Genomic DNA, 20,000 nt, shown 5'->3' on the forward strand with positions numbered 1-20,000 from the left:
CACCAGAGTAACGGGTCTCGCTTACACACACACACACACACACAACACACACACACACACACACACACACACACACACACACACACACACGCGCGCGCGCACACAAGTAAAACACAGACACAGACACGCACTCACACAGAGAAAACATTTACCTTTAAGTCTAGGATTTTTCAGAGATGTTTTCACAGGTGCTAGCAGCTGCAACACCAATGATAACAGCAACAACAAAAACAGCAACACCTACAAGAACTTTAAACAGCAGGACCAAACCACCACCACCACTACGAACAAGAACAACAACAACAACAACAGCAGCAGTAGCAGCAAAAACAAAACAGCAAGTAAGAGCAACAATACAGCAATACCGCCACCAGAAGCAGCAACAGTAACAACAGCAGCAGCAGCAAAAGCAACAAGCAACAGCAGTGTAGCCAGTGTGGGCATAAAGTTCCCCACGTACCCCCCCCCCCACACACACACACACACACACCACCTTCGTCACACACACACACACACACACACACACACACCACCTTCGTCACACACAGACATGTCGAAAGCAGAATAAAAAGAAATGACCTTCCGCTCACCCGGGATGTCCCGAGGGTCTTCATCATGATCACATACGTACCTCTACGTCTAGTCTGACGAGGAAGTTCCCCAGCATAATTGGAACTTTATCATCTTTAGATACTTTATCTCAGATACTATGTGATCCTGACCTTACTTATCACCGAGAGGGCTGGGTGTTCGGTACACAGCCGGGAAAGACCTTATCTTTATCTTTAGTATCTCTGCATTACCCTGGCTACTGACCCTGGAGACTCCTGCTGGAGATATATGGCAAAATTATTTTTTTTTTTTTTTTTTTTTTCCAAAAGAAGGAACAGAGAAGGGGGCCAGGTGAGGATATTCCCTCAAAGGCCCAGTCCTCTGTTCTTAGCGCTACCTCGCTAATGCGGGAAATGGCGAATAGTATGAAAAAAAAAAAAAAAAAAAAAAAAATATATATATATATATATATATATATATATATATATATATATATATATATATATATATATATATATATATATGGACAAGATCAGTTGATACCTTTACTAAACGGAGAAGAAATAAAGGAATCCCCCTCAGGGGAAGGCTGGGGTTAGAGCAACGATGGGGTTGGGTTGTGGGGGCTCTAAGAGGACTGAGGCCGGTACATTTTCCGGAGTTCCTAGATCATTTACGGGCAAAATTACTTTGTTACAATGGAATTCAACGCGATATAATTGTCTGTGGGCCTGACACGGTGCGACACAATGCTATTTGATAAACTATCGGGCAGGGAAAAGAAGAAAACAACAGCGAGGCCATACACAAAGCACCATCCGCCAATCCCCAGCAGCTCTGATGGGATTAGCCAGGGTTGCGCACACACACACACACACACACACACACACACAACGCATACACACAGGCCCCTGGCGACAAACAATCTCAACACCTGATCAATTTACAAACGACATCGGATCCTCTTGATGCCACAGGGCGCTCTGTGGAGCCGGCCCGCATCGCGTTTGTTTGTCGAGGACATAAAAAAAAAAAAAAACACAGATGTATTAGGAGAGGAATACCACCTTGTATCTTTTTTTTTCTAGTTGTATTTCTAAGTTTTCTAAGGGAACGCAGACAGTCTTTTTTCCAGTTATAGGCATGGGAGACATGGTTCAGTCACGTTCATCCTAGGAGGCGTTGATGGTCTAGAGTCGAAAGAGATGTTGGCCACAGTTCATAAGTGACCTCCTGAACATGACGTTATAATGGGTGACCCTCGAACGGACCTTATGACGGGTCAGGTCAAAGGCCTGGGCTTCATACTCAAAGGGCCGTAGCCTCGTACTCAAGCGGTTTAAACTCCTCACGGCACAAGACATATTGAACTGGAGTGTCACTTCATCTATCCGGAAACCAGTGAACCAATTTCTTCACTTGACTAATATATATATATATATATATATATATATATATATATATATATATATATATATATATATATATATATATATATAAACAGCTAAGTTTCATTTATCCGAAACCCATGGAGCCGAACAAACTCGAGAAGTGATACGGGGGCCAACTTCGGATCCAGCCCTCTAAGCTCCTGAGACGAAACCGAACTGAACCAAAAAAAGAGAACACACACAATACTTGTGCCGCACTTCGATCTGTGGCCAGCGTAAGGAGGGGTTAGAAGTCAAGCCTGTGTCCACAGTGAGCTTGCGTGACCGTATGATGAACCCACACGATTCCCCATTATCTACCCACACTCATCTCTGATAATGGCATCTGGACTCTGTGATTGCAAGAATGATTTCTTCGAATATGAATAAAAAAACGAACAAAAAAAAACCATGCTCGTTGTCCTCATTTCTGAGACAGAAGCGGAGTTAACGACGAGAGAGAGAGAGAGAGAGAGAGAGAGAGAGAGAGAGAGAGAGAGAGAGAGAGAGAGAGAGAGAGAGAGAAAGTAGAGGGAGAGGTAGACTGGCTGCTATGATACCATTTCCTTTACCTGGAATAGCTAAGTCTGTGGAATTCGTCTTCCGTCATTTGTCTTACCGTCTTCACACAACCTTTCCTCCTTTAAGAGCCAGGTATACAAACACATCCGAAGCCTTGATTAACATCTTTCGTTTTCCTCTCATCCGAGTTAGCTTTACCTGGGGCATAAAATCTCTCCCTGCCATGTAGTTCGCTATAAATAGAAGAAGAAAAAGAGAAGGTGTATATTCAACCAATGAATTTACCTGGAAAAAAAAAAACGGTCTTACTTGATCAAAAAAGACCGCAGAGAGATCCTTGTAGTGTGTGTGTGTGTGTGTGTGTGTGTGTGTGTGTGTGTGTGTGTGTGTGTGTGTGTGTGAGTGTGTGTGTTCTTCCTCCTATTGTGTGTGAGGCTGAGCAATCTTAAGCTACGACATGACGTTAGAAAAGTAGGTGCACGTGGTGGGAAAAAATGATCAACCAGCTTAAGCAACATCACCTCATGGTCACCTGCACCTAACCGTCCAGACACCAACGTACAGGTCATCCATCTACACTACTGTACAACCATCACAGTCTGGGGGGTCATCAGCAACACACAACGTTCAATGTTTCATGATTCATTTCGGAATCCTTCGAATATTTCTTTCTCTTTCTTTGTCTAAAAGTTAGAATTCTCAGATATTCATGGTTTATTCCAGAATAATCTGTATTTGTTCTTGTTCCTTTGAAATGTACGTAAGTCCAGTTAACCGAATTATTACCTGCCACTCCAGGTCCCAGCGGCTGAAGTCGGATACAAAGAGCCAGCTATATGATGGAACTTGAAAAAAAAGAGAAGAGGTCTCCTATAGGAGAATGAATTCTCATGTTGTATGCCACGTTAACATCAACTACCAAGATGTGATTTGGGTGGCCATGAGACAAGCACTGTTTCCATGCCTGTTATCGGGGAGATAAAGAGTTCTCTCTCTCTCTCTCTCTCTCTCTCTCTCTCTCTCTCTCTCTCTCTCTCTGTCTCTCACTCCAAATGACAGTCATTTCTCAATGCACAACGAGCTTACACCTTCCCTAACACTTCCCCGGGATGATAATGGTAAAAGCTGATGATACAAGATAATGAGCAAATCTAAAAGTAACCCCAAGGGACAGATCCCTCCAAAGCCTCAGAAAATCTACGAAAACGAAAGATCACAGGCTCTTCAACTTTACCATAAACACCAGCGATGATGGACAGAAACTTAATATAGCTTCGATGCCCTGATATCTTATCTCAGGTGGATACATTGAACAGTAAAATGTAGATTATCTTCTTCATGTCGAAGGCTCTGGTCAAAGCAAAAGTCTTCGTATAGATAAGGCCGTACAGCGAATACCTCATGGGCAAAAGACGTACAAAGGCATGGAGGGAGGAGGAGAAAATAACCTACAAGTCTTGGATTACTTTGTGCCCATATCAGCGGCAAATTCATCGTGCACCCCATGCTCATCATATGAGCGGTAGCGCAAAAGTATTACAGAGGTCACAAGGAGTCGCGGAAGACCTGGTTCATAAAAAAAGGGTCAAGTTCAAGCAGTTAGGAGTAAAAATATTTGAGCAGTAGAGCGTTCCAAATCTTAGCGGTGTCGGAAAAGAAGCAGATACCACAACCCATCTCAAGTTCATACTGAAGTAAACGTTTCTGGCTATCAGTACCATTTCCATTTAGGTTCTTCCATCCAAGGTACAAGTGAACGTCTTACAAACCTGTCTGTCAGACTTCCCCACAACTTCCCAAAAACTCTCTCTGACATCCCCACAACCATCTACCTTCCTTACAACTCTTGACCAACTCCCCCTCGCACCTATAACCGAATATCCCACAGCTGTATCTAACGTCCCTAAAGTTTCGTCTGACTTACCTAAAACACTGCCCTCCTCCTTTAAAGATTACGTCCGACTGACCTAAAACTAACTTCCCTAAAACTCCCACCACCAAGTAACTGCTGAGAGAAATGATCTGGCTGATTTGTGCAGCTGTCAGCGGCTGCCTCATCCTGCCGGCTGTGCTCATCCAGTCAGCGGCAGAGCAAAAGGGATCACAGAGGTCACAAAGGGTCAAAGGGTCTCCCTCTGACCCCAGCGGACAGAGAGAGTCATTACATAAACTGTTACAAAGTTGATGCATTACATGAACTTACAGTCTTGCACACACATATATGTAATTTTTTCTTCTTTTTTTCATACTATTCGCCATTTCCCGAGTTAGCGAGGTAGCGTTAAGAACAGAGCACTGAGCCTTTGAGGGAAATCCTCACTTGGCCCCCTTCTCTGCTCCTTCTTCTGGAAAATTAAAAACGAGAGGGAAGGATTTCCAGCCCCTCGCTCCCTCCCCTTTTAGTCGCCGTCTACGACACGCAGGGAATACGTGGGAAGTATTCTTTCTCCTCTATCCCCAGGGATAATATACACACACACACACACACACACACACATACACACACACACACACACATATATATATATATATATATATATATATATATATATATATATATATATATATATATATATATATATAAATTCCTATGAGTCCACGGGGAAAATGAAACATGTGTTTCATTTTCCCCGTGGAATCAAAGGAATATCTTGATCACGCGCAAAATTGTGATCCTTTCCAATATATATATATATATATATATATATATTTTTTTTTTTTTTTTTTTTTTTTTTATACTTTGTCGCTGTCTCCCGCGTTTGCGAGGTAGCGCAAGGAAACAGACGAAAGAAATGGCCCCCCCCCCCCCATACACATGTACATACACACGTCCACACACGCAAATATACATACCTACACAGCTTTCCATGGTTTACCCCAGACGCTTCACATGCCCTGATTCAATCCACTGACAGCACGTCAACCCCTGTATACCACATGACTCCAATTCACTCTATTCCTTGCCCTCCTTTCACCCTCCTGCATGTTCAGGCCCCGATCACACAAAATCTTTTTCACTCCATCTTTCCACCTCCAATTTGGTCTCCCTCTTCTCCTCGTTCCCTCCACCTCCGACACATATATCCTCTTGGTCAATCTCTCCTCACTCATTCTCTCCATGTGCCCAAACCATTTCAAAACACCCTCTTCTGCTCTCTCAACCACGCTCTTTTTATTTCCACACATCTCTCTTACCCTTACGTTACTTACTCGATCAAACCACCTCACACCACACATTGTCCTCAAACATCTCATTTCCAGCACATCCATCCTCCTGCGCACATCTCTATCCATAGCCCACGCCTCGCAACCATACAACATTGTTGGAACCACTATTCCCTCAAACATACCCATTTTTGCTTTCCGAGATAATGTTCTCGACTTCCACACATTTTTCAAGGCTCCCAAAATTTTCGCCCCCTCCCCCACCCTATGATCCACTTCCGCTTCCATGGTTCCATCCGCTGACAGATCCACTCCCAGATATCTAAAACACTTCACTTCCTCCAGTTTTTCTCCATTCAAACTCACCTCCCAATTGACTTGACCCTCACCCCTACTGTACCTAATAACCTTGCTCTTATTCACATTTACTCTCAACTTTCTTCTTCCACACACTTTACCAAACTCAGTCATATATATATATATATATATATATATATATATATATATATATATATATATATATATATATATATATATATTCATACTATTCGCCATCTCCCGCGTTTGCGAGGTAGCGTTAAGAACAGAGGACTGAGCCTCTGAGGGAAATCCTCACTTGGCCCCCTTCTCTGTGGATATAATCTTAAAACTTCATGCATCTTACCAATCATCGGTAAAGTTGAACTGTTCTCCCATCTTAAATATCAATCAAAACCTATGACAAAACAACAAGAGAGAAAATCAAGCGCACCAAAACCCTATGAAATGTGAGTCAAATCCAAATTCGCAATGCAACATCTTTACTATATACCCCAGCACTTAAGCTGTCAGCTTGATGTCAGTCAAGCTGCGTGCAGGTCAACACACGTCTGTGGCATCACAGCAAACATTACAATATCATCAGTATATATATATATATATATATATATATATATATATATATATATATATATATATATATATATATATATATCATACACATTCACCATTTCCCGCGTTAGCGAGGTAGCGTTAAGAACAGAGGACTGGGCCTTAGAGGGAATATCCTCACTTGGCCCCTTCTCTGCTCCTTCTTTTGGAAAATTAAAAACGAGAGGAGAGGATTCCCAGCTCCCGCTCCCTCCCCTTTTAGTCGCCTTCTACGACACGTGAGAAGCATTCTCTCTCGTCTATCCCCAGGGATATATATATATATATATATATATATATATATATATATATATATATATATATATATATATATATATACATATATATATATATATATATATATATATATATATATATATATATATATATATATATATATATATATATATCTACTCATTTATATGACAATGTCGCATTAACATGTATGCGTTCATCTATCTTCAGTTGGCTGAGGGAAACCTTCATAGGCAAGTATCTGGTCTTCCCGTGGTCTCACGTACTGACACACTAACGTCTGTCCGGGCGAGGCGAGGGGAGGGAACCACTAATAAATGTTGGACGCGCCGAGGGGACAGACGTGAAGCATTGGGAGAATAAAATGTTCTTTTTTTTTATGTACTGCAGGATCACGAGATGGATAGATAGATAGATAGATACATAGAGATAGACAGAGAGAGAGAGAGAGAGAGAGAGAGAGAGAGAGAGAGAGAGAGAGAGAGAGAGAGAGAGAGAGAGAGAATGACCGACTCTGGTCGCACCTCCCACCAACAACAAGCAGAGGCCTGGAGTTAAAAGCTCTACTGCTGCAGCAACGAAGAACTGGACCTGACTACAGGAGCTGAAGCTGGCAGTACTACCCCTTTGAAACTAGAAGTCGATCCTGACCGGTGAATTTCCTAAGATACGACTGGCGAATACGGGCGGCTTTTGTCAGCACTCTTCTTGAGATGTAGCTGGCGCGAGTCAGTGCCATCGAGTTCTCGTTTTTTCTATCTGTAGGTCCCAGTGTTATCGTGGAGGTTTTGTTGGCAGGGCCATTTTAAGAGTTATTTCTGGCAGAGATATGCTTCCCCATCATCATCATCATCATCATCTCGTAGATAACAGTTGGCAGTGGAGGGCAACAGTCGCCATTCAGCTCTCTTGAGGAGTTGGTGTTGAGCAGCCTCCATATCCTGCAACAAAAAGCTCTATATGTCTGCAACATCCAGGAGCCGTGGTTGTCCGCAACATCCAGGAGCTGTAGTTGTCCGCAACATCCAAGAGCTGTGGTTGTCCGCAACATCCAGGAGCTGTGGTTGTCCGCAACATCCAGGAGCAGTAGTTGTCCGCAACGTCCAGGAGCTGTAGTTGTCCGCAACATCAAGATGTTGTAGCTATCAGCATCATCTTTGATTCAACCATCCACCTTCAACATTCCAGGAATCATCATAGTTCATGAACACAGCGGCCAAAAGCAAGCTTCCTCCAGCAGCCTCCAGTTGGCTGTGGTCTTGCTAACCACCAAACAGGCCAGGCGAGGGAGGGTAGGGGTGGTACGTTACCATCAGGGGCACTGGGAAGCGGGCCACCCGCCTTCTGCCACGCACCCACCAGGCAGGCCCTCCCACAATTACCACCGCACACAGAACGAACTCTTCCTCGGCGCTGATGTAACTGGAAGCAATAGCGAGTGAAAGCTGCCCTCACGGCCAAGTGATTTATCGTCTGTTCGTTTAGGTTCCAGCAGCAGCAGCAGCAGCAGCAGCAGTAGCACAAGAGCATGGTAGGAGGACCAGAGATGTAATGAGCCAGACAGACACAACACACATCATTTCCAATTACCTACCTACACTCTACAGGAAGATAGGTTACATGTGCCGTTGCATCATCTCATCATATTTTTCCTGCGCTTAATTCATCATTTAAACTATTCCAACAGCTGATCGCTTGCCTCTCTTCGAGCGTCGTGTTCTATATATTCATGTACAATCGCCGAAGCATAAGCTCTTCCTTTTCGCATCATCATCATCATCATCATCATCATCACGTTCCGTCTTGCATCATCAAGGGAAGGGTGATGGATCGTCTTTGAAGCATACGTTTCACTAGTTATATCCAGCATCATCCTGAGCTGTCTCGAACTAGAACAATACCTCTGCAGGATATTTTAAGCTTCGAACTAATAAATTATGTTGTAAAGCCAACACCAAATCTTAATAATACACTGAAAGATTATCTTGATACTAACTAACAAATATTTTACGCCCATTCGCTTCTCTTGCGCTAAATCGAATGGGATAACTTGTTTTGTTTCACACAGCTATGATTCATTACGGGATTCGTTTTTATATTCACATGACTATATATTTTTTTTTCTTATTCAGCGCGGGATTTCCTTTTTCACCTTGGAAATCATTCACTTATCATAGAATTCGTTTTCGTAATCACAAATCATCTACATTTTTTTTTTTTTTCATTCAGTTTAAGATTTCCTCTTTTCACTTTTATAATCATTCGCTTATCAAACTTCAACTTTCCAATTAATAATTTGTAACTATTTGTAGGTCGTCCTGCACGACACAACATTCCACAATACTATCAATAACCTTGGCAGCATCTAACAACACGCCAGATATGGCTTCCCGTCCCACTGGCTGAGAACAATAACGGGTACAGTAACGACCCTTGTGGGACCCCAGTTGGAGTAATATTGCGTATTAAGGGGATGAGCAGCTGGTTGTCATGTCCAAGAGTCGAACCCGGGCTCATTAGACTGGTAGGTCGCATCGCTAACCACTGCACCACGGAAGGTCGTGTGTTTACTACTTGTGTGTTACGGGGACAGAGTTTTACACTCGCGTTACACCGTCTCTAAACCCTGTACATATGCACCATGTCTTTTCTCCTGTGTGTGTGTGTGTGTGTGTGTGTGTGTGTGTGTGTACACTAAAACACACATAGGCACCGAGTTATCGATCAGCCCTGAGAGATGATGAACACCTGGGTTGGGTGTCGGGCAACTGCCGCGCCCAGGATTTGAACCCATGCGGGCCCGTGGTGACCGCGCTCAGTAAAGCTAAACACTAAATGTGCGTGTGTGTGTGTGTGTGTGTGTGTGTGTGTGTGTGTGTGTAGGAGTACATGTGATGAGGTCTTTCCATGGGGCTGCTCCAGCTAGCTGGAGAGACAGACAGAAATGACACTTGAATGTGTCACATCACCGAGTCACACATCCTGTAGCCAGGACACTGACCATACGGCTGGACACGAGGATCTACCGAGGCTACGTATAAAACCCGTACGAAGACGTTGAACTTAGCAAGAGCCACCCATCATTACGACAGGAAGGGGAGAGAGAGATTTCTTGCCTGATCACGACACAAATGCGCACACCACCAACGAACCGCTAGTGGACATAACACGGTTCACGAACCAGGAATCGCCCGTGGCGCTTGTCTACAGTCACTCTTAACAGTACATTAGGGTATTACAACAGGCCCTGAGGGCCCAACACGTTATAGGGTGTAAAGCAAGGTACAGAGCAGCAGTGTGCAAGTGAAGAGCAATGCTCAGAGGCAGACGGACTTCGTCACAACCCAAAGATGCGTATGTAGCTGGAGGATCCGGACGTGTTACTAGTGTCCTGTACTGCTCTGTGTGGAAAATGCCAATGATAGATGCACTGGTGATCAAAGGGCTTTTCCCCCTTTTCGGTTCCAGATCAACAGTATATCAGTCTATGGTTGCTGTGAGTAGCTTTAAGATCATTTCCCCTCTCTCTCTCTCTCTCTCATATATATATATATATATATATATATATATATATATATGCAAAAAAGTAAACAAGTAGTGAGTGTACACAAGATGCAGGTAAAACCACAAGGAAACGGAAAATACAAAGTGTCACGCGCCTTTGTATTATGTCAATAATTTCGTAACAAGTGACTCATTCTTGACGTAAGCGCTTGACACATTGTACTTTCGTTTCCGTGGTTCTACCTGCATATATATATATATATATATATATATATATATATATATATATATATATATATATATATATATATATATATATATTCGCCACTTCCCGCGTTAGCGAGGTAGCGTTAAGAAAAGAGGACTGAGCCTTAGAAGGAATATCCTCACTTGGTCCCCTTCTCTGTTGATTCTTTTGAAAAATAATAATAATAATAATGATAATAACAACAACAACAATAATAATAATAACAATAATAATAATACTAATACTAATAATAATAATAATAATAATAATAATAATAATAATAATGTATTTACGGAATCAGTGATGGATTGCGCAAAAGATGCTTGTGGCATGAGAAGAGTGGGAGGTGGGTTGATTAGAAAGGGTAGTGAGTGGTGGGATGAAGAAGTAAGAGTATTAGTGAAAGAGAAGAGAGAGGCATTTGGACGAGTTTTGCAGGGAAAAAATGCAATTGAGTGGGAGATGTATAAAAGAAAGAGACAGGAGGTCAAGAGAAAGGTGCAAGAGGTGAAAAAAAGGGCAAATGAGAGTTGGGGTGAGAGAGTATCATTAAATTTTAGGGAGAATAAAAAGATGTTCTGGAAGGAGGTAAATAAAGTGCGTAAGACAAGGGAGCAAATGGGAACTTCAGTGAAGGGCGCAAATGGGGAGGTGAAAACAAGTAGTGGTGATGTGAGAAGGAGATGGAGTGAGTATTTTGAAGGTTTGTTGAATGTGTTTGATGATAGAGTGGCAGATATAGGGTGTTTTGGTCGAGGTGGTGTGCAAAGTGAGAGGGTTAGGGAAAATGATTTGGTAAACAGAGAAGAGGTAGTGAAAGCTTTGCGGAAGATGAAAGCCGGCAAGGCAGCAGGTTTGGATGGTATTGCAGTGGAATTTATTAAAAAAGGGGGTGACTGTATTGTTGACTGGTTGGTAAGGTTATTTAATGTATGTATGACTCATGGTGAGGTGCCTGAGGATTGGCGGAATGCGTGCATAGTGCCTTTGTACAAAGGCAAAGGGGATAAGAGTGAGTGCTCAAATTACAGAGGTATAAGTTTGTTGAGTATTCCTGGTAAATTATATGGGAGGGTATTGATTGAGAGGGTGAAGGCATGTACAGAGCATCAGATTGGGGAAGAGCAGTGTGGTTTCAGAAGTGGTAGAGGATGTGTGGATCAGGTGTTTGCTTTGAAGAATGTATGTGAGAAATACTTAGAAAAGCAAATGGATTTGTATGTAGCATTTATGGATCTGGAGAAGGCATATGATAGAGTTGATAGAGATGCTCTGTGGAAGGTATTAAGAATATATGGTGTGGGAGGAAAGTTGTTAGAAGCAGTGAAAAGTTTTTATCGAGGATGTAAGGCATGTGTACGTGTAGGAAGAGAGGAAAGTGATTGGTTCTCAGTGAATGTAGGTTTGCGGCAGGGGTGTGTGATGTCTCCATGGTTGTTTAATTTGTTTATGGATGGGGTTGTTAGGGAGGTAAATGCAAGAGTTTTGGAAAGAGGGGCAAGTATGAAGTCTGTTGGGGATGAGAGAGCTTGGGAAGTGAGTCAGTTGTTGTTCGCTGATGATACAGCGCTGGTGGCTGATTCATGTGAGAAACTGCAGAAGCTGGTGACTGAGTTTGGAAAAGTGTGTGGAAGAAGAAAGTTAAGAGTAAATGTGAATAAGAGCAAGGTTATTAGGTACAGTAGGGTTGAGGGTCAAGTCAACTGGAAGGTGAGTTTGAATGGAGAAAAACTGGAGGAAGTGAAGTGTTTTAGATATCTGGGAGTGGATCTGGCAGCGGATGGAACCATGGAAGCGGAAGTGGATCATAGGGTGGGGGAGGGGGCGAAAATCCTGGGGGCCTTGAAGAATGTGTGGAAGTCGAGAACATTATCTCGGAAAGCAAAAATGGGTATGTTTGAAGGAATAGTGGTTCCAACAATGTTGTGTGGTTGCGAGGCGTGGGCTATGGATAGAGTTGTGCGCAGGAGGATGAATGTGCTGGAAATGAGATGTTTGAGGACAATGTGTGGTGTGAGGTGGTTTGATCGAGTGAGTAACGTAAGGGTAAGAGAGATGTGTGGTAATAAAAAGAGCGTGGTTGAGAGAGCAGAAGAGGGTGTTTTGAAGTGGTTTGGGCACATGGAGAGGATGAGTGACGAGAGATTGACCAAGAAGATATATGTGTCGGAGGTGGAGGGAACAAGGAGAAGAGGGAGACCAAATTGGAGGTGGAAGGATGGAGTGAAAAGGATTTTGTGTGATCGGGGCCTGAACATGCAGGAGGGTGAAAGGAGGGCTAGGAATAGAGTGAATTGGAGCGATGTGGTATACCGGGGTTGACGTGCTATCAGTGGATTGAATCGGGGCATGTGAAGCGTCTGGGGTAAACCATGGAAAGCTGTGTAGGTATGTATATTTGCGTGTGTGGACGTATGTATATACATGTGTTTGGGGGGGGGGGGGGGGGGGGGTTGGGCCATTTCTTTCGTCTGTTTCCTTGCGCTACCTCGCAAACGCGGGAGACAGCGACAAAGTATAATAAAATAAATAAAAAAAATAATAATAATGATAATAATAAAAAAACGAAAGGGAAGGATTTCCAGCCCTCCGCTCCTTCCCCTTTTTGTCGCCTTCTACGACACGCAGGGAATACGTAGGATGTATGTGTCCATGTTCAGTGTATGTGAGAAAAACTTAGAAAAAAAGATGAATTTGTATGTAGCATTTATGGATTTGGAGAAGGCATATGAATAGACTTGATAGAGATGCTATGTGGAAGGTGTTCAGAGTATACGGTGTGGTAGGTAACTTGCTAGAAGCAGTGAAAAGTTTCTATCAAGGATGTAAGGCATGTGTAAAAGCAGGAAAACAGGAAAGTGATTGGTTCCCAGTGAATGTCGCTTTGCGGCAGGGGTGCGTGATGTCTCCATGGTTGTTAAATTTGTTTATGGATGGGGGTGTTAGGGATGTGAATGCAAGACTTTTGGAGATAGGGGCAAGTATGAAGTCTGTTATCGACGAGAGGGCTAGGGAAGTGAGTCAGTTGTTGTTCGCTGATGATAAAACGTTGGTGGCTGATTCGGGTGAGAAACTGTAGAAGTTGGTGACTGATTTTGGTAAAGTGTGTGAAAGAAGAAAGCTGAGAGTAAATGTGAATAAGAGCAAGGTTATTAGGTTCAGTAGGGTTGAGGAACAAGTTTATTTGGAGGTAAGTTTGAATGGAGAAAAACTGGAGGAAATGAAGTGTTTTAGGTATCTGGGAGTGGATTTAGCAGCGGATGGAACCATGGAAGCGAAAGTGAGTCACAGGGTGGGGGAGGGGGCGAAGGTCCTGGGAGCGTTGAATAATGTCTGGAAGGCGAGAACGTTCTCTGAGAGAGCAAAAATGGGTATGTTTGAAGGAACTGTGGTTCCAACAAAGTTATATGGGTGTGAGGCATGGGCTACAGATAGGGTTGTGCGGAGGAGGGTGAATGTGTTGGAAATGAAATGTTTGAGGACAATATGTGGTGTGAAGTGTTTTGATCGAGTAAGTAATGAAATGGTAAGAGAAATGTATGGCAATAAAAAGAGTGTGGTTGAGAGAGCAGAAGAAGGTATACTGAAATGGTTTGGTCTCATAGAGAGAACGAGTAAGGAAAGATTGACAAAGAGGATATATGTGTCAGAGGTGGAGGGGATGAGGAGAAATGGGAGACCAAATTGGAGGTGGAAGGATGGAGTGAAAAAGATTCTGAGCGATCGGGGCCTGAACATGCACGAGGGTGAAAGGTGTGCAAGGGATAGAGTGAACTGGAACGATTAGGTATACCGGGGTGGACGTGCTGTCAATGGATTGAAGCAGGGCATGTGAAGCGTCTGGGGTAAACCACGGAAAGTTTTGTGGGGCATGGATGTGGAAAGGAAGCTGTTGTTTCGGTGCAATACACATGACAGCTTGAGACTGAGTGTGAACGAATGTGGCCTTTGTTGTCTTTTCCGAGCGCTACATCGCGCGCGCGCGCCACTTCATGTGTGGCGGGGTGGCGACGGAAATGGGTGAAGGCGGCAAGTATGAATACGTGCATGTGTATATATGTATATGTCTGTGTATGTATATGTATGTATACGTTGAAATGTATAAGTATGTATATGTGCGTGTATAGGCGTTTATGTATATACATGTGCATGAGGGTGGGTTGGGCCATTTTTTCGTCTGTTTCCTTGCGCTACCTCGCTAACAAGGGAGACAGCGACTCAGTATAATAATAATCAAAGATTATATATATATATATATATATATATATATATATATATATATATATATATATATATATATATATATATATATATAAAACTGCTTCTTTCCGATTTAGTGAGGTGACGTCAGAAACGAACGAACAACAGCTTCATTTTTCAGACATCCACTCTACCCGTCATATATAACGAGCCGAAACCACAGCCGACCATCCGCACCCCACAGATAGCTCTCTCTCTCTCACATATATATATATATATATATATATATATATATATATATATATATATATATATATATATATATATATCCTTTTCTTTCTTTCATACTATTCGCCATTTCCCGCCTCAGCGAGGTAGCGTTAAGAACAGAGGACTGGGCCTCTGAGGGAATATCCTCACCCGGCCCCCTTCTCTGTTCCTTCCATTGGAAGAAAAAAAAAAAAAAAAAAGAAATATGAGAGGGGAAGATTTCTAGCCTCCCGCTCCCTTCCCTTTTAGTCGCCTTCTACGACACGCAGGGAATACGTGGGAAGTATTCTTTCTCCCCTATCCCCAGGGATGATATATATATATATATATATATATATATATATATATATATATATATATATATATATATATATATATATACTGAGCATGGACACATACAGATGTCTCAAAAAAGAGCTGTAAACTTTTCTTGTAACTAAGGAGGCACATATAATGTAAATCGTAGAATTGAGGAAAAACGTTTACCAAAAAGTTCACATTAAAATAAGTAAGAACCAAAACATTTCACCTCATTCCAGGCGAAACTTTGCCCACGAGTTTATATCCTTCATTACGAGGAGAAATCAGACGAATCAATACTTCAAGTCGCTTGCTCGTTTGAGATTTATATAGGCTGATAATTCTGAATACCTGCCTTAGATCACCTCTTAGCCTTCTTTTTTCTTAAATATACTAAGGATTTCTTTCTCAGTCCGGGAACCATCATGTTATCCCGCCTCTGTACACTCTCCATCTAACTGTGACTCTTTTTCATGTACGGTGACCAAACTTGAACACTATATTCAAACTGGGGGTCGCATCAGTGAACTGTAAAGAGTGAGGATAATCCTCCTAAACAAATCCGAAAGCCGTACCTACGAATCCATAAATTTTGTTCGCCTTTTTTTTTACCGCTTCTGTGCACTGCTTGGCTTGGCTTTAGGTCACTCGAGATTATACCTAACCCTTTTACTTCATTAACATTTCGTAACTCAACAAAATTCACAATGCAGCCCGCATATATTTATATATATATATATATATATATATATATATATATATATATATATATATATATATATATATATATATATATTTACTTAGAAAAACCAATGGATTTGTATGTAGCATTAATGGATCTGGAGAAGGCACATGATAGAGTTGATAGAGATACTCAGTGGAAGGTATTAAGAGTACATGGTGTGGGAGGCAAGTTGTTAGAAGCAGTGAAAAGTTTTTATCGAGAATATAAGGCATGTGCACGAGTAGGAAGAGAGGGAAGTGATTGGTTTTCAGTGAATGTCAGTTTGCGGCAGAGGTGCGTGATGTCTCCATGGTTGTTTAATTTGTTTATGGATGGGGTTGTTAGGGATATGAATGAAAGAGTTTTGGAGAGAGGGGCAAGTATGCAGTCTGTTGTGGATGAGAGGGCTTGGGAAGTGAGTCAGTTGTTCGCTGATGATATAGCGCTGGTGGCTGATTCTGGTGAGAAACTGCAGAAGCTGGTGACTGAGTTTGGTAAAGTGTGTGAAATAAGAAAGCTGAGAGTAAATGATAATAAGAGCAAGAATGGAAAAAAACTGGAGGAGGTGAAGTGTTTTAGATGTCTGGGAGTGGATTTGGCATCGGATGGAACCATGGAAGCGGAAGTGAGTCACACGGTGGGGGAGGGGGTGAAGGTTCTGGGAGCGTTGAAGATGTGTGGAAGGCAAGAACATTATCTCGGAAAGCAAAAATGGGTATGTTTGAAAGAACAGTAGTTCCAACAATGTTATATGGTTGCGAGGCGTGTGCTGTAGATAGGGTTGTTCGGAGGGTGGATGTGTTGGAAATGAGATGTTTGAGGACAATATGTGGTGTGAAGTGGTTTGATCGAGTAAGTAATGAAAGGGTTAGAGTGTGGTTGAGAGAGCAGAAGAGGGTGTGTTGACCAAATTGGAGGTGGACGGATGGAGTGAAAAAGATTTTGAGCGATCAGGGCCTGAACATGCAAGATGGTGAAAGATGTGCGAGGAATAGAGTGAATTGGAACGATGAGGTTTACCGGGGTCGACGTGCTGTCATTGGATTGAACCAGGGCATGTAAAGCGTCTGGGGTAAACCATGGTAAGGTTTGTGGGGTCCTGGATGTGGAAAGGGGGCTGTGGTTTCGGTGCATTATACATGACAGCTAGAGACTGAGTGTGAACGAATGAGGCCTTTGTTGTCTTTTCCTGGCGCTACCTCGCGCGCGCGTATGGGGGGAGGGGGTTGTCATTTCATGTGTGGCGACGGTAATGAATAAAGGCAACAAGTATGAATTATGTACATGTGTATATATGTATATGTCTGTGTATGTATATGTGCGTGTGTGACAGTGTATGTATATACATGTGTATGTGGGTGGGTTGGGCCATTTCTTTCGTCTGTTTCCTTGCGCCACCTCGCAAACGCGGGAGACTGCGACAAAGCAAAATAAATGATAATAAATAAATATATATATATATATATATATATATATATATATATATATAAAGGCCCTTGATGCCCATGATGCAAGTACCACAATGAAGACCTTTGGTCACGTGTATCGTTGTGTTTCATAGCCCCATCTGCAGTGGCAATGCACGACCTGAGGCGTGTTCGAGCTAGGGTGGCTGTAAGTCATTGGAGAGAGGAAGCATCGAAGTGTCTTGGATCATCCATCCCCAGTTCTTCCACAAGCAAATCCACCCCAGACCCCAAGCACGCAGGCTGTGTCTGAGGACACCAGCCGGGGAAAGAAGTTGCAATCGAAGTGTGTCCGTTGCTTCACCCGGCTCACCGTGGTGCATTTCCCACCGGGTGTTATAATGGTGCACGATCCTGCAGTAGGGGATCTGAGCGTGGCAGTTTGCTGTCAAAAACACAGACTGGAATTTGTCATTTTTAGGGCAATGAGCTGGACGCAGTGTCTCACCCAACAATGGCACGTAAGTGGAGAATGTTGTTACACACACACACACACACACACACACAAATCTTTCCCAAATCGCCACTAAAGCTCCTCAGTATCCCAGTGTCGTGTTGGTTTTTCGGAATGCAGTTTCAGCTTGGGTGGGAAACGAACTCACCGTGCCACATGCCGCAGCAAGACACGGAGGGCCAGTGTCGTCTCACCGACCAACACTGTGTTAGGATGATCTCCCAACCTGACGGTAGTCTGGACAATCAAGACATCTCAGTCTGATCTGGCATGCAGCACCTCGCAGCCCTCTTGTTCCAACTTAGTGCCAAGCATATTGATCAACTTTTGCTTGCTGGTTCCAGCCGACGAGGAACCTGTCTCTGTGTATTGTGTATATTACGTTACAGGATAGAAAGCAACGCGGGACCTGCATCACTTGTATTTCGTCTTGTCTCATGAGCCCCGTCCACAGTTGCAGGGACGGTGTTATACCGATCAAAGACGAGGGTAGCATGGCCGGACATTCTTATCCATTTCATGACCCGCTCATGAGTCCTCAGTCTCCCATGGGACTGTGTGTGAGAGGAAAACACCGTCAACTACAAGTACAAAACACCCGTCAGGTAGGTTTTCTTCATCAGGCAAAAACTTTCCAATTAGCACTGGACAGTCTTCAGCAGTACCTGGCAAGATTATCAGACAGCCACAAGGCTCATACCTAACTCATACTTGAATACTTGGGACAGTTCGTCTGAGATCAGGCGCTGGCATAGGAGCCGGGGATTGACTGATTACACTGGAATAAGAAACAACTCTTACAGCTGAGTCTTTTTCCATGGTCACGACTTGATAATCTTCGTAAAGGCATACTTCACATCATTTTGGCCCAGGATCCTATCCCGGATTTTCTGATCCACGTTGACAGCACAGACTTTGAGTAAAGGGCATGTCCTGTTGCTTCCAGGCAGACAACATCTGCAAGGTCTGCGAGTGCAGTCTCCAGTCACCAGCGCGTCCTGGTGCAAGAAGGCGAGGCAGGATGTCCATCATAACATGATACTCGAGACGTAGTTTTGTAGTGTGGAAAGGTTGGAGTGATGCCTTGAAAACCTGTATTGTGGAAGCTATCCTTCTGAGAGAGCCATCCGAGAGAATGGTCATTGGCTACTGACCTACTGACAGATATCAGATCATCGTTTACGTGATCTTCCCTCTTTTGAGATCCAGTATCAGTGGTCCCTCTGCCACTGGAGTCACGTCTGGCATCATAGCTGTGTGTCTCTCCTGTTGTGAGGCAATCACTGCTACAGCCTACTTCACCAGCATGATCCTCGAGCAATGGCCAGCTTGGCTCTCCTCACCTTCATCAGACGCAGTCAATCTCCGGCTTGTGAACAGGTTTCCCCAGTTTCTACGAAGCACTCGTCACCATCTGTGTAATGTGAGATTGCCAAGACAGATCAGATGTGACAGTGATACCGTCTATGCGTATAATGTTGAGCGGTGTAATCAACGAGCCATTCAAGGGAATTCGAAAGTCGGGAGAAGGTTTCAGAAAGAGTGATGAGGAGAATTGGTTTTTGGAGGCACTAAACCTAATCAGGTGCAGACTGCTCCACTGGGTAATCCTCTGACCATATGTGAGTTAATTGAGGTAGCTGTGGGAAGACAAGACTCACATCCAGTATAAGTGATGATAAGGATTTCAAACACGTGGAGGAATGAATGTACCTTCGAGTCGTCAGCATATGGGTGCAACATTTGGTTCACGTTTGGAGAAAGAAAAAATGTTGATAGAAACGAGGAAGGCCGTAGGAGACAGGAGAAGAGCCCTGAGGGACGCCGGTGTTGATAGGTATGCACGTGAGAGGTCGACGTGCGAACAGTTACAGACCGATCAGAGAAGAAGCTAAGCATGAGAGGACAGAGGGAGGAATGATAGCTAAATAAGAGGAGCCTGGAGATCGGATCCCGACGCCACACTCTTTGTCAAGGGTAACAACACAGGATTCCCAAAGTC

The 20,000-nt window shown here is 43.3% G+C and overlaps 1 protein-coding gene across 1 annotated transcript in view; it reads right to left on the reverse strand.

The window, feature by feature from the left end:
- LOC139750820 (uncharacterized) overlaps positions 1-20,000 on the reverse strand; it is a 524,911-nt gene that overhangs the window by 319,956 nt on the left and 184,955 nt on the right. The window lies entirely within an intron of this gene.

Source organism: Panulirus ornatus, chromosome 10 (assembly GCF_036320965.1).
Source record: "Panulirus ornatus isolate Po-2019 chromosome 10, ASM3632096v1, whole genome shotgun sequence".
NCBI classification, from domain to species: Eukaryota; Metazoa; Arthropoda; class Malacostraca; order Decapoda; family Palinuridae; genus Panulirus; species Panulirus ornatus.